We start from the raw sequence: 13953 nt of genomic DNA, 5'->3' as shown, positions 1-13953 counted from the left end.
ACCAAGTGGCAGCCTTGCAGATCTCCTCGATGGGCGTGGAGCGGAGGAAAGCCACAGAAGCAGCCATAGCTCTGACCCTGTGGGCCGTGACAGCACCTTCCAGTGAGAGACCGGCCCGAGCATAATAGAACGCAATGCAGGCAGCAAGCCAGTTGGAAAGCGTCCGTTTAGAGACAGGACGACCTAGACGGTTAGGGTTGAAGGACAGAAAGAGCTGAGGGGACGAGCGGTGAGTCCTGGTACGGTCAAGGTAGTATGCAAGGGCACGCTTACAGTCTAGTGTGTGTAACGCCTGTTCCCCAGGATGAGAATGGGGCTTAGGGAAAAAGACAGGCAATACAATGGACTGGTTGAGGTGGAAGTCCGATACCACCTTGGGGAGAAATCTAGGATGGGTACGCAGAACCACCTTGTCATGGTGAAAAACAGTGAAAGGTGGGTCGGCAACCAGTGCATGTAGCTCACTAACCCTCCTGGCAGAGGTGATGGCAATGAGGAAAAGCACCTTCCACGTAAGAAATTTGAGTGAATTTGAGGCAAGAGGCTCAAAAGGAGGTTTCATGAGGGCAGATAAAACCACATTCAGGTCCCAGACGACTGGAGGAGGCTTCAGCGGTGGTTTGACAGTGAAGAGGCCTCTCATGAACCAGGAAACCAGTGGATGAGCTGTGAGAGGTTTTCCAAGGATAGGCTCATGAAACGCAGTGATGGCACTGAGGTGGACTCTGATTGAGGTAGACTTGAGGCCAGCGTCGGATAGAGAAAGTAAATAGTCCAGAACAGCTTCCACCGCCAATGAGGTGGGATCGTGGTGATGTAGTAGACACCAAGAGGAGAACCGGGTCCACTTCTGATGGCAACACTGGAGGGTGGTCGATTTCCTGGAGGCATCCAAAATACGACGGACAGGCTGAGACAGATTGTCTGGAGAGGTCAGCCCGAGAGAAACCAAGCTGTCAGGTGGAGCGAAGACAGATTGGGATGCAGTAGAGACTGATGCTGCTGTGTAAGTAGAGTAGGAAACACAGGAAGAGGAATGGGCTCTTTGGAGCTGAGCTGGAGCAGGAGGGAGAACCAGTGTTGGCGAGGATACCGAGGGGCGATGAGAATCATGGTGGCTCTGTCCCTGCGGAGTTTGAATAACGTCCACAACATCAGAGGCAGTGGAGGAAAGGCATAGAGGAACTGATCCATCCAGTTGAGCAGGAAGGCATCCGGGGCCAGACGATGAGGAGAGAAGAGTCTGGAACAGAACTGGGGCAGCTGATGGTTGTGAGGAGCTGCAAAAAGGTCCACCTGAGGAGTGCCCCACCGAGCGAAGATGGAGCGGAGTGTGGGAGGATCCAGAGTCCACTCGTGAGGTTGAAGGATGCGGCTGAGATTGTCGGCCAGGGAGTTCTGTTCGCCCTGGATATAGACAGCCTTGAGGAAGAGACTGTGGGCCGTGGCCCAGGTCCAGATGCGGATGGCCTCCTGACAGAGGAGGGGAGATCCGGTGCCGCCTTGCTTGTTTATGTAGTACATGGCGACTTGGTTGTCTGTGCACAGGAGAAGAACCTGCGGGTAGAGAAGGTGTTGGAAGGCCTTGAAGGCACAGAACATGGCCCTGAGTTCCAGGAAATTGATGTGATGTTGACGCTCCTGAGGGGTCCAGAGTCCCTGGGTGCGAAGATCTCCCAGGTGAGCTCCCCATGCATAGGGGGAGGCATCTGTGGTTATGATCATGGAGTGAGGGGGGTAGATGAAAGAGTAGACCCCTGGAAAGATTGGAGGAGTTCAACCACCATTGAAGAGATTGCTGAAGAGACGATGTCACAGAGATGGGATGAGAAAGAGGATCCGTAGTCTGTGACCATTGGGTGGCTAGAGTCCACTGAGGTGTCCTGAGGTGGAGTCGCGCCAGAGGAAGCACATGGACCGTCGAGGCCATGTGGCCCAGGAGGACCATCATCTGCCGAGCTGAGATGGCGTGATGAAGGAGCACCTGACGACAGAGGTGGAGCAGGGTCCGTTGTCGGTCGGAGGGGAGGAACGCCCTCATCAGAGTGGTGTCGAGAACTGCACCAATGAACTGAAGTCGCTGTGTGGGAAGCAGGTGCGACTTGGGGTAGTTGATCTCGAACCCCAGGAGATGGAGGAACGAGATGGTGTGTTGAGTGGCTTGTAGCACAAGCGGAGCCGTAGGTGCTTTCACCAAACAATCGTCCAAGTAGGGGAACACCTGGAGGTCGTGAGACCTGAGGAAGGCCGCCACCACAATAAGGCACTTGGTGAACACCCTGGGTGATGATGCGAGGCCAAAGGGTAGCACTTTGTACTGATAATGATGGTGCTGTATCTGAAACCGTAGACAGCGACGTGAAGTCGGATTGATTGGGATGTGAGTGTAGGCCTCTTTGAGGTCTAGGGAACATAGCGAGTCGTGTTGAGAGAGAAGAGGGTAAAGCGTGGCAAGGGAGAGCATTCTGAACTTTTCCTTGACCAGACACTTGTTGAGATCCCGGAGATCGAGGATGGGACGGAGGTCTCCTGTCTTCTTGGGAACCAGGAAGTAGCGGGAGTAGAATCCCTGACCCCTTTGGTCTGAGGGGACCTCTTCGATGGCATTGAGAAGAAGGAGGGATTGGACCTCCCTCAGGAGGAGGAGGGATTGGGAGGAGTGAGAAGCAGACTCTATGGGAGGATTGTCTGGTGGAAGAGTCTGGAAGTTGAGAGAGTAGCCGTGGCGAATGATGTTGAGGACCCATTGGTCTGATGTGATGACCTCCCAACGGCTGAGGAAGAGTTGGAGGCGACCTCCGATAGGCTGAGGAAGAGGCAATGATGGTGGGAGACTGGCTATGCCCTGGAGAAAAGAGTCAAAAGGGCTGAGATGGTTTTGACGGAGGTAGAGGCTTGGCAGGTTGGTGAGACTGAGAGCGAGCCTGAGTTTGATGCTGTTGCCGAGATCGGCGCAGCTGCTGTTGAGGCTGGTTGAGAGGTCTGGCCGAGAACCTGCGTTGGTAGGAAGACTGCTGTCTGTAGGTGCGAGCAGGTGGAGTCTTCTTTTTAGGTTTTACCAGAGTATCCCACCTGGTCTCGTGAGCCGAGAGTTTCTGGGTTGTTGAGTCCAGGGACTCCCCGAAGAGTTCATCACCAATGCAAGGTGCGTTAGCCAGGCGGTCTTGGTGGTTAATGTCGAGGTCAGAAACTCTCAGCCATGCCAGACGCCGCATGGCAACAGCCATGGCAGATGCTCGAGAGGTCAGCTCAAATGAGTCATAAATAGAGCGCACCATGAATTTCCGGAGTTGGAGCAGACTGGAAATTTGTTGTTGAAAAAGAGGGACCTTACGTTCAGGAATGTATTTTTATAAGGAGGAGAGTTGTTGCACCAGATACTTCATGTAGAAGGAGAAGTGAAAGGAGTAATTATTTGCCCTGTTGGCCAGCATTGCATTCTGGAAAAGGCGCTTGCCAAACTTATCCATAGTTTTTCCCTCTCTGCCAGGAGGGGTGGAGGCATAGACACTGGAGCCCTGAGTTTTCTTTAAGGTGGACTCCACCAGGAGAGATTCATGGGGCAATTGCGGCTTGTCAAACCCTGGGATGGGAATGACCCGGTACAAGCTATCCAATTTGCGAGGGGCCCCAGGGACAGTGAGGACAGTTCTTATAAAAAGTTCTTATAAAAAGAGGGGCCCCAGGGTCAGTTCTTATAAAAAGTTTCCCGTAGGATGTCATGTACGGGTAACTTGAGGAATTCTTTGGGAGGTTGCTCAAAGTCTAGGGCATCGAGAAAGGCCTGTGACTTTTTAGAGTCAGACTCTAAGGGAATAGAAAGAGCAGCTGACATCTCCCTGAGGAATTTGGTGAACGAGGACTGTTCAGGTTTTGAAACGGTATCAGCCACCGAGGGTTCCTCGTCCGTCGATGAAGCGTCTTCCTTGGTACCGTGTGGGGAATCTTCCCATAAGTCTGGGTCCCTGATGTCGGGGTGCGCACGGTGGGACATCGGTGTGGAGGGCTCGGCATGGCGGGTCTTAGAGAGAGACTTGCCGGAGCGTATAGAGGCGGTACCGGGAGAGGAAGACCGGTGTCGTTCGTGGTACCGAGAAGGATCGGTATCGGAGCGGGTCTGTACCGCAGGTTGGGAGAGATGTGGTTCAGCCGAGAGGACCGGCATAGAAGTGTTGAGCGGTACCGAGGGGGGTCGACACCGATGTGACGGTGCGAGGCTCGGACCAGTCCTGTACCGGAAGGTGCAGTGCCAGCAACGCCGGCAAGAGTTGTTGGAGTTGTTGCTGCAGCTGCTCCTGTAACTGTGTTTGGAGTATGGCCGCAATGCGGTCGTCCAGAGGGGGCACCGGTACCGCTTTTTTCTTTTTCGGTACCATAGGTGCCGCTCTACGCTCCGGCGATGAGGAGGCCGATGACGAGGCACTCACCGATATCGGAGCGGAGCGTTTGCGGGGTCGGTGCGGTGCCGGGGTTGCCGGTGTTGCAACCGTGGCAGGAGGGAGCTCAAGGGAAGTGGAAGGCTTCTTAGCCGGCTTACCTGGGGCCAGCGATCCCGAAGAAGGATCCGGTCGAAGTAGTCGGTGCCGACTTTTGGGGTGCCGTCGATGTCGCGGCAGATTCCATGGCAGATCCGGTGCCGAAAAGAATATTTTGTTGGATCTGCCTATTTTTCAATGTGCGCTTTTTAAGAGTAGCACAGCGGGTGCAGGTGTCAGCCCGATGCTCCGGACCCAGGCACTGTAGGCACCAATTGTGCGGGTCGGTGAGAGAGATCGGGCGTGTACACCGCTGGCACTTCTTAAAGCCCGGTTGAGGGGGCATGAAGGGAAAGACGGCCTCTGCAAAATCGAAACCGGAGGCTTGTATGGTGGCAACAGGCCCCGCCGGGGCCGGTCTGAAAAAATAAGGAAAACTCGACGAGTTGTTTTTTTTTTTTAAAGTAAAATAAAGACAATCCGAAGGAGAAAATAGAAAAAAAATTAGAAAATACGCGAGCGGGAAGGCAAAAATTTGTTTTTCAACGGCCGTTGAAAACACATGCGTCTTCTTCGCTCCGCGAAAACGAAGAAACTGGGGACCACGCACTCCTCCGTCGGGCGGGAAGGCACTCGTGCATGCGCGGTGCGGCCAACTAGAACTTTCTAGTTAAAAGTGTCCGTACCGGGGCTCCGTCGGTAACGTCACCCATGCATTAAGAATATGCTGTCTGCTTGTCCTGGGATAATGACATATATGCATACATATATGCCAAAATTCTGCCTAAGTGCTATTTCTTAAATATGTGTGTATCTTACATAGTACATAATTTACATGGGCAGGATTCACACTTGTGTGTGTAACTAATACTAAGTTACATGCATATCTTCAGAACTCAGGTATGCACACTTATGGCTGACATATGTGCTTGCACCTAACCATACATACATTTTCTTCTTTACCGCAAGTTTCTACAAGGATTCAATGCGGTTTACAAAAAGATTTCTAAATAGCTGTCATACAGAGATGTCGTTCCATTTTTAATTATAGGCATGCATTTTTGGTCCTTTATATAAGCAGCTCCTACTAGTCACCCATTTAAAGAAATGTCCCCATATTGCTTATAATAGTGGCCATTTATTAACAGTGCTATGTACTACAAGGCCCTTTTCATGCAATGAGACCTGTGATACATAAACAATAATGTTAGCACTATTAATAAATGATTAAGTAGTTTACAAACTGAACAATAATCACATACATTATCAATAGGACGCATAGGAAGAGGTATGGCCAGTAAGAAAAAGGAAGTATTGATGAGACCTCAATTAGAATATTGTGTACAATTCTGGAGACCGCTCCTTCAAAAAGATATAAAAAGGATGGAGTCGGTCCAAAGGAAGGCTACTAAAATGGTGTGTGGTCTTCACCATAAGGTGTATGGGGACAGACTTAAAGTTCTCAATATGAATACTTTGGGGGAAAGGCAGGAGAGGGGAGATATGATAGAGATGTTTAAATACCTACAAGGCATAAATGCACGAGTCGAGTCTCTTTCATTTGAAAGGAAGCTCTGGAATGAGATGGAATAGGATGAAGTTAAGAGGTGATAGGCTCAGGAGTAATCTAAGGAAATACTTTTTTATAGAAAGGGTGGTAGATGCATGGAACATTCTCCTGGAAGTGGTGGTGGAGACAGAGACTGTTTCTGAATTTAAGAAAGAATGGGATAGGCACGTGGGATTTCTTAGAGATAAAGAGATAATGGTTACTATAGATGGGTAAACTGGATGGGCCATTTGAACTTTATCTGCCATAATGTTTCTCTGTTTCTATTATTGAAATTCAACATCTACATAAAATCAACGAGTCAATATTCAAAATGATTTCAGCAGCCAGGAGAGTCTCCTGACTGGTTAAATCGCTTATGTGGGGCTATGACTGATATTCAGTGGCACTTAACTGGTTAGTGCTCCTGAATGAGAAACTGTAAGTTAAACCTGTGGCTCATTGGAGCATACTATGGTGCTAGAAGCCAGAACTGTTTGAAAGATGTAGAAGTGAAAGAGATGCTTCTGTCATTCTGTTAACAATAAATTCCAGAGTTTGATTACACATCATGTGAAGAAATATTTTCTCCAGTCTGTTTTAAATCTACTACTTATTAGCTTCATCGCATGCCCCCTAGTCCTAGTATTTTTGGAAAGAGTAAACAAGTGATTCACATCTACCCTTTCCACTCTACTCAGTATTTTATACACCTCTATCATATCACCACTGAGCCATCTCTTCTCCAACAACAACAATCTATTATTTCTATAGTGCTACCAGGCACAAGCAGTGCTGAACATTAAACACACGAGACAGTCCCTTCCTGAAAAAGCTCACAATCTAATTATGACAGACACAGGACAAAAAGGTGAACCTTTGTACACTGCTCAGGTAAGGAATAGAAGGGGAATGATAAGTCGGATAGGGTGGCGACTATGGAGGGAATGACCAGTAAAACTGAGTCCTTTACAAGTTGGATGGGTTAAGACCTAAATGCAGCTTCAAAAAAGTGGGCATTCAGTCTGGATTTGAATACCGTCAGAGATGGAACCCGACGTATCAAGTCCCGGTGCAGCAAGGTAGAAGAGACGGAATCGGGAGTTGGCCGAAGGGAGAAGGATACAGCCATGAGAGATTTGCTTGATGACAGGAGTTCTCAGGGCAGAGCATAGGGAAGGATAAGAGAGGAGAGATACTGAGGAGCTGCAGAGTGACTACATTTGTAAGTACAAAAAATGAATAAAGGAAAAACAAAAATTTTATTACTCAGCTAAAATTAGGTCTTCAATGACTAATACAAAAAATTGTTTGATCTAGTTATCTAATATATTTGACACTGCTTCATTTAAACAATCAACACACATTCTCCCTCCTTCATCAATGGAGCTGGCTCATTATTTTAACTCAAAAATTATTGATCTAAGAACATTATGTACTCAGAGTCTACTAAGATCCAGCAGCAGCTGTCCATTTCTGATGTAGTTCATGTAGATTTACTTTGGAAAGAATCTGAAAAAACAAATTGGGATCTTTTTGTAAGATTATACATCAAATATGGGAAATCGGTTAGCCATCTTGATCATTGTCCACCTGAAATAATGAAATCTGCTTCGATGGACTTCAAGGCAGATTTATTCAGCTGGTTGTCTCACCTGTTGAATGATGGAATTTTTCCATCAAGCGATGGACATATATTGATTACACCAATAGTTAAAAATCAAAAAGAATCATTACCACTAGTTAATAATTACAGACCAATAGCATCAATCCCATTCTTTAATAAAATTATGGAGGGTTTGGTTCATTCTCAGCTATTGAACTATTTAGAATCTCACTCATTTCTACTTGATACTCAATTGGGCTTTCGGCCCTCATTTAGTACTGAAACAGTGATAGCCGCGTTTTTGGATTATGTACATGACCTGCTGAGTAAGGGTTCTAATGTGTTGATCATGCAATTTGATTTGAGCAATGCTTTTGATTTGGTGGATCTTGTAGAATTATTCGAATGTTTAGACTACATGAAAAAGTGTACAATTGGTTTGAAGGATTTTTATCAACATGCTCATATCAGGTCAGATTTAACAATGAATTATCTGGAAAATGGAGGAGCCCATGCGGAGTCCTGCAGGGTTCTCCTCTCTCCCCTCTATTGTTTAATGTGTACCTGTCTTCTCTGGGCACAAAATTGACTACTCTGGGATTAAAAACATTTAGTTATGCAGATGACATCACCATCATCTTGCCATTCTTTCATTCAATTTCATTTATTAGAAATGAAGTAGAAAAGATATTCAAGGTTACTGGAACATGGATGCTAGAATTTAAATTAAAATTAAATTCAGAAAAAACAAAATTTTTTGATGCATCTTCAGATCAGAACTTTACTGAAACATCTCTATTACTAAATAATACTATGTACCTAATACAAACCACTATCAAAATCTCGGATGTTATTTTAGATCAATATTTAACTATGCAGGATCAGGTAAATGCACTAGTTCGGAAAGTTTTTTATACTTTATGAAAATTACGCAGTATAAGACCTTACTTCGACACTGCATCATTCAAATTACTGGTACAATCTTTGGTGTTGAGCCAACCTAGAGAATGACATGGGGACAAATTTGTCCCCGTCCCCGTAGGAACTCAATTCCCCCATTCCATCTCCGTGAGTTTTGTCGCTGTCCCTGTCCCATTCCTGTAAGTTCTGCCTTAATTGCACAACCCTTAAACACTTATGATTTTAAAGTGGTTGAGGCTTGTGCAGATGAGGATGGAGCTTGCAGGAATGGGGCAGGGACAGGAAAAGAACTAAACATTAATGCAAAAAAATGTAAAGTAATGCACCTTGGGAGCGGAAATCCATGCAGAACATACATCTTGAATGGTGAAAACTTAACAAGAACTACTGCAGAAAGGGACTTGGGAGTACTCATCCGGGATGATATGAAAGCTGCCAATCAGGTGCAGAAAGCTTCAGCAAAGGCTAGACAAATGCTGGGTTGTATCAGAAGGACTTTATCAGCCAAAAGCCTGAAGTCATACAGATCCATGGTGAGACCTCACCTGGAGTACTGTGTCCAGTTTTGGAGGCCACATTATCAAAAGGATGTGAAGAGAATGGAGTCAATCCAGAGAATGGCCACTAGGATGGTCTCAGGACTTAAAGACATCCCATATGAAGAACGTCTGACCAGACTGCGCTTATATTCTCTCGAGGAGCGCAGAGAAAGGGGGGACATGATAGAAACATTTAAATACATAACGGGTCACATTGAAGTGGAGGAAGAAATCTTTTTTCTAAAGGGTCCCACGGTGACAAGAGGGCATCCGCTAAAACTTAAGGGGGGAAGATTCCATGGTGACACCAGAAAATACTTCTTCATGGTGATTGATCGATGGAATAACCTTCAACACCAGGTGGTCGAAGTCAGTAGCGTGCTCGACTTCAAGAGTCGATGGGACAAAGAGGTGGGGGTGCTACAGAGTTATGCTTAAAAGATGGATAACCCAGGGAGGGAGGGTTCCTGAGTAGGCAGACTTGTGGGAGGGAGGGTTCTTGAGTGGGCAGACTTGTTAGGCCGCCAGCCCTCTTCTGCCGTCATATTCTGTTTCTATGTAACGTCTGCTCTCTTATCAGGCAACTTTATGGGATAGGGAACAGAAACCTCTGTCTTACTGTTATTTTCAAAAGCAATTGAAGACACACCTTTTTATTAATTAATCAAATCTCATTAAGTTGTATTATTTCTTTTAATATTTGTAAAATGCACTGAACTTACCGGCTATGCGGTATAGAAATAATTTATTATATCTCATTGTTGTATTATTTCTTTTAATAGTTGTAAACCGCACTGAACTTACTGGCTATGCGGTATAGAAATAATTTATTGTGTTATGTTATGTAAGTGGACTTTGAACTGAATAAGGAAATGGATGGAGAGTCATTGAAGCAACTTGAGAAGAAGAGTAATGTGAGCATGACACTGGCGAAATATGAGACGTGCAGCAGAATTCGGCACAGATTTAAGGGGAGAGTCTCAGAGAGATATGACTTAGCTGAAGACCTGCCAGAAAGCAATGTTACTTACCGTAACAGTTGTTATCCAGGGACAGCAGGCATCTACAATATCGAGTGCTTCCATTCGGCCTGTCCTCGTCTCCCAGAGTCTTCACGAAGTGTCTGGTCGTGGTGGCCGCTGCACTCCGGAACAGGGGTCTTCAGGTATTTCCCTACCTCGACGACTGGCTCATCAAGGCCCCCTCAGCTCCAGAGGTCATTTCAGCGACCTTGGCTACAATTTGCTTCCTGCAGAGTTTGGGCTTCGAGATCAACTTTCCCAAGTCTCATCTACAGCCTACCCAGTCTCTCCCCTTCATCGGGGCAGTCCTGGATACCATTCGTCTCAGAGCATTCCTTCCTCCTCAGTGCATGGAGGCCCTTCTTCGTCTCTGCCAGTCTGTATCTTCTCGCCAGTCCATCACAGCGAGACACATGATGGTTCTCCTGGGCCACATGGCCTCTACAGTTCATGTGACGCCTTTTGCCAGACTTCATCTCAGGATTCCTCAGTGGACCCTGGCTTCTCAATGGACTCAGGTGTCAGACCCGTTGACTCGACACATCATAGTCACTCCTGCTCTTCGGCAGTCTCTACTTTGGTGGATGACCTCTTCGAATCTATCCAGAGGTTTACTGTTTCACTCTCCTCCCAACCAGAAGGTACTCGCGACCGATTCCTCGACCTATGCCTGGGGAGCTCATCTGGATGGTCTTCGCACTCAGGGATTCTGGAACAGTGCGGACCGGCTCCATCAGATCAATCTTCTGGAGCTCAGAGCCATCTTCAATGCTCTTCAAGCTTTTCAACATCTGCTTCACGACATGGTGGTCCTCATTCGTACAGACAATCAGGTCGCCATGTATTATGTCAACAAGCAGGGGGGCACGGGCTCGGCCTAACTCTGCCAGGAAGCTCTCAGAGTCTTGGATTGGGCGGTTCGCCACAACACCTTCCTCAAAGCTGTCTACATTCAGGGGAAGGACAATGTCTTGGCGGATAACTTAAGTCGTTTCCTCCAGCCTCACGAATGGACACTTGATTCCAGGCCCCTTCATCAGATCTTTGCACAATGGGGGACGCCTCAGATAGACCTCTTTGCTGCTCCCCACAACTTCAAACTGCCTCAATTTTGCTCCAGGATCTACATTCCTCATCGCCTCGAGGCAGATGCCTTTCTGCTGGATTGGGGAAATCGTTTTCTGTATGCGTTTCCTCCATTTCCTCTAATTCAGAAGACTCTGGTCAAGCTGAAGTCCGACCAGGCCACCATGATTCTGATAGCTCCTCGGTGGCCCAGACAACCTTGGTTCTCCCTTCTACTTCAACTCAGCAGCAGGGAGCCATTCCTTCTTCCAGTGTTTCCTTCACTGCTTACTCAGCATCAAGGATCTCTGCTCCATCCCAACCTGCAGTCTCTCCACCTGACAGCTTGGTTCCTCTCAACGTAGCTCCTCACCAGTTTTTGCAGGCGGTGAGGGATGTCTTGGAGGCTTCCCGGAAGCCTGCTACTCATCAATGCTACTCCCAAAAATGGACTAGATTTTCTTCATGGTGTATTTCCAATTCTAAGGAGCCTCAGCGAGCCTCCCTATCTTCTGTATTGGACTATCTTTTACACCTGTCTCAGTCTGGCCTCAAGTCTACATCTATTCGAGTCCACTTGAGTGCTGTTGCGGCTTTCCATCAGCCTCTACAAGGGAAACCCCTCTCTACTCATCCTGTGGTTTTCAGATTCATGAAAGGACGTTTCCATGTCAATCCTCCTCTCAAACCTCCTCCAGTGGTTTGGGATCTCAACGTTGTCCTTTCTCGACTTATGAAGCCTCCTTTTGAGCCTCTCAACAAGGCTCCACTAAAGTTTCTCACTTGGAAAGTGGTTTTTCTGGTGGCCCTCACGTCTGCTCGCAGGGTCAGTGAGCTTCAGGCCTTGGTGGCGGACCCGCCTTTCACAGTATTTCATCATGACAAGGTGGTTCTCCGCACTCATCCGAAATTCCTGCCTAAGGTGGTCTCTGAATTTCATCTCAATCAATCCATTGTCCTTCCAGTGTTTTTTCCAAAGCCTCATTCTCTCCCTGGAGAATCAGCTCTTCACACTCTGGACTGTAAACGTGCTTTGGCTTTCTACCTGGATCGCACCAAACCACACAGAAATGCTACACAACTTTTCATCTCCTTTGATCAGAACAAGTTGGGACGCCCTGTCTCGAAGCGTACGATCTCCAACTGGATGGCGGCTTGCATCTCTTTTTGCTATGCCCAGGCTGGATTACCCCTTCCCTGTAAGGTCACGGCCCATAAGGTCAGGGCAATGGCAGCCTCTGTAGCCTTCCTCAGATCGACACCGATTGAGGAGATTTGTAAGGCTGCCACTTGATCCTCGGTTCATACATTCACCTCTCATTATTGTCTGGATACATTCTCCAGACGGGATGGACAGTTTGGCCAAACAGTGTTACAAAATTTATTCTCCTAAGTTGCCAACTCTCCCACCATCCCATTGAGGTTAGCTTGGAGGTCACCCACTAGTGAGAATACCTGCCTGCTTGTCCTGGGATAAAGCAATGTTACTTACCGTAACAGTTGTTATCCAGGGACAGCAGGCAGCTATTCTCACGTCCCACCCACCTTCCCTGGGTTGGCTTCTCTGCTAGCTACCTGAACTGAGGAGACACGCCCGGAGCATCGGGCGGGAAGGCACTGGCGCATGCGCGGTGCGGGCATCTTGAAACTTCTGAGTTTCTTCAAGCAAAATATGCTTGTGAGACGTCCGTATCGGGGCTCTGTTGGATGACATCACCCACTAGTGAGAATACCTGCCTGCTTGTCCTGGGATAAGCATGTTATAGTAGTCCAGGCAGGAGGTGACGAGAGCATGGATGGTCTTGGTAGCATGTTCAGAGAGGAAAGGCTGGATTTTAGCAACGCCGTATAGAAAGAAATGACAGGATTTGTCTGTTTGCTGGATATGCAGAGAGAAGGAAAGAGACAAGTAAAAGATGACCCTGAGGTTGCGGGCTGATGCAATAAGGAGAATGAGAGCATTATCCATCAAAATAGAGAAAGGACAAAGGGGAAAGAAGGATTTAGGAGGAAAGATGAGTTCAGTCTAGAGAATGACACGAAGACAAATTTTTCCTCGTTCCCACAGGAATTCAATTTCCCCTTCCCGTCCCCGTGTGTTTTGGCGGTCCCATTCCTGTAATCTCTGTCTTAACTGCACAAGCTTTAAACACCTTTGCTTTTAAAGTGTTTGAGGCTTGTGCAGATGAGGACAGAGCTTGCAGGAATAGGGTAGGGCAGCAACAAGGGGGAGGAAAATGAGTTCCCGCGGGGATGGGGAAAAATTTGTCCCCGTGTCATTTCCTAGGTCAATCTTGGCCAAATTTTTAATTTTAGATGGCGGCAAGACATCCAGATAGCAATGTCAGATAGGCAGGCCAAGACTCATGCCTGGATTCCTGTAGAAATTTCAGGTGTAGAGAGATAGATTTCTGAGTTATCAGCACAGAGGTTATACTGGAAGCTGTGGGAAAATATTAAGAGCACCAAAGAAAGAAGTCTAGATGGAGTAAATAAGAGATCCCAGGACAGAGCCCTGAGGTACACTGAATGAAAGTGGAATGGCTGCAGAAAAAGATCCTGCAGAGCTTATGTTAAAAGTGCAATGGGAAAGGTATGAAGAAAATCATAAGATAACAGAGCCCTGAAACACCAAGGACAGTGTACTGATGAATAGGTAGTGATCTACACTGTCAGACGTCACAGATAGATCAAGGAGGATGAGGACAGAGGACCTTGGATTTGGCCAGAAGAAGGTCATTGGAGACTCTAGCAAGGGCAATTTCCATAGAATGAA

The 13953-nt window shown here is 47.2% G+C and overlaps 1 protein-coding gene across 1 annotated transcript in view; it reads right to left on the bottom strand.

Moving 5' to 3' along the window:
• Nucleotides 1-13953, bottom strand: part of LOC117360618 (sodium channel protein type 2 subunit alpha-like) — a 349967-nt gene that overhangs the window by 256337 nt on the left and 79677 nt on the right. The window lies entirely within an intron of this gene.

The sequence above is a fragment of the Geotrypetes seraphini genome, chromosome 5 (assembly GCF_902459505.1).
Source record: "Geotrypetes seraphini chromosome 5, aGeoSer1.1, whole genome shotgun sequence".
In the NCBI taxonomy this organism is placed as follows: domain Eukaryota; kingdom Metazoa; phylum Chordata; class Amphibia; order Gymnophiona; family Dermophiidae; genus Geotrypetes; species Geotrypetes seraphini.
Note: the sequence above shows the minus strand (reverse complement) of the source record. Positions and strands in the feature narration are given on the sequence as shown.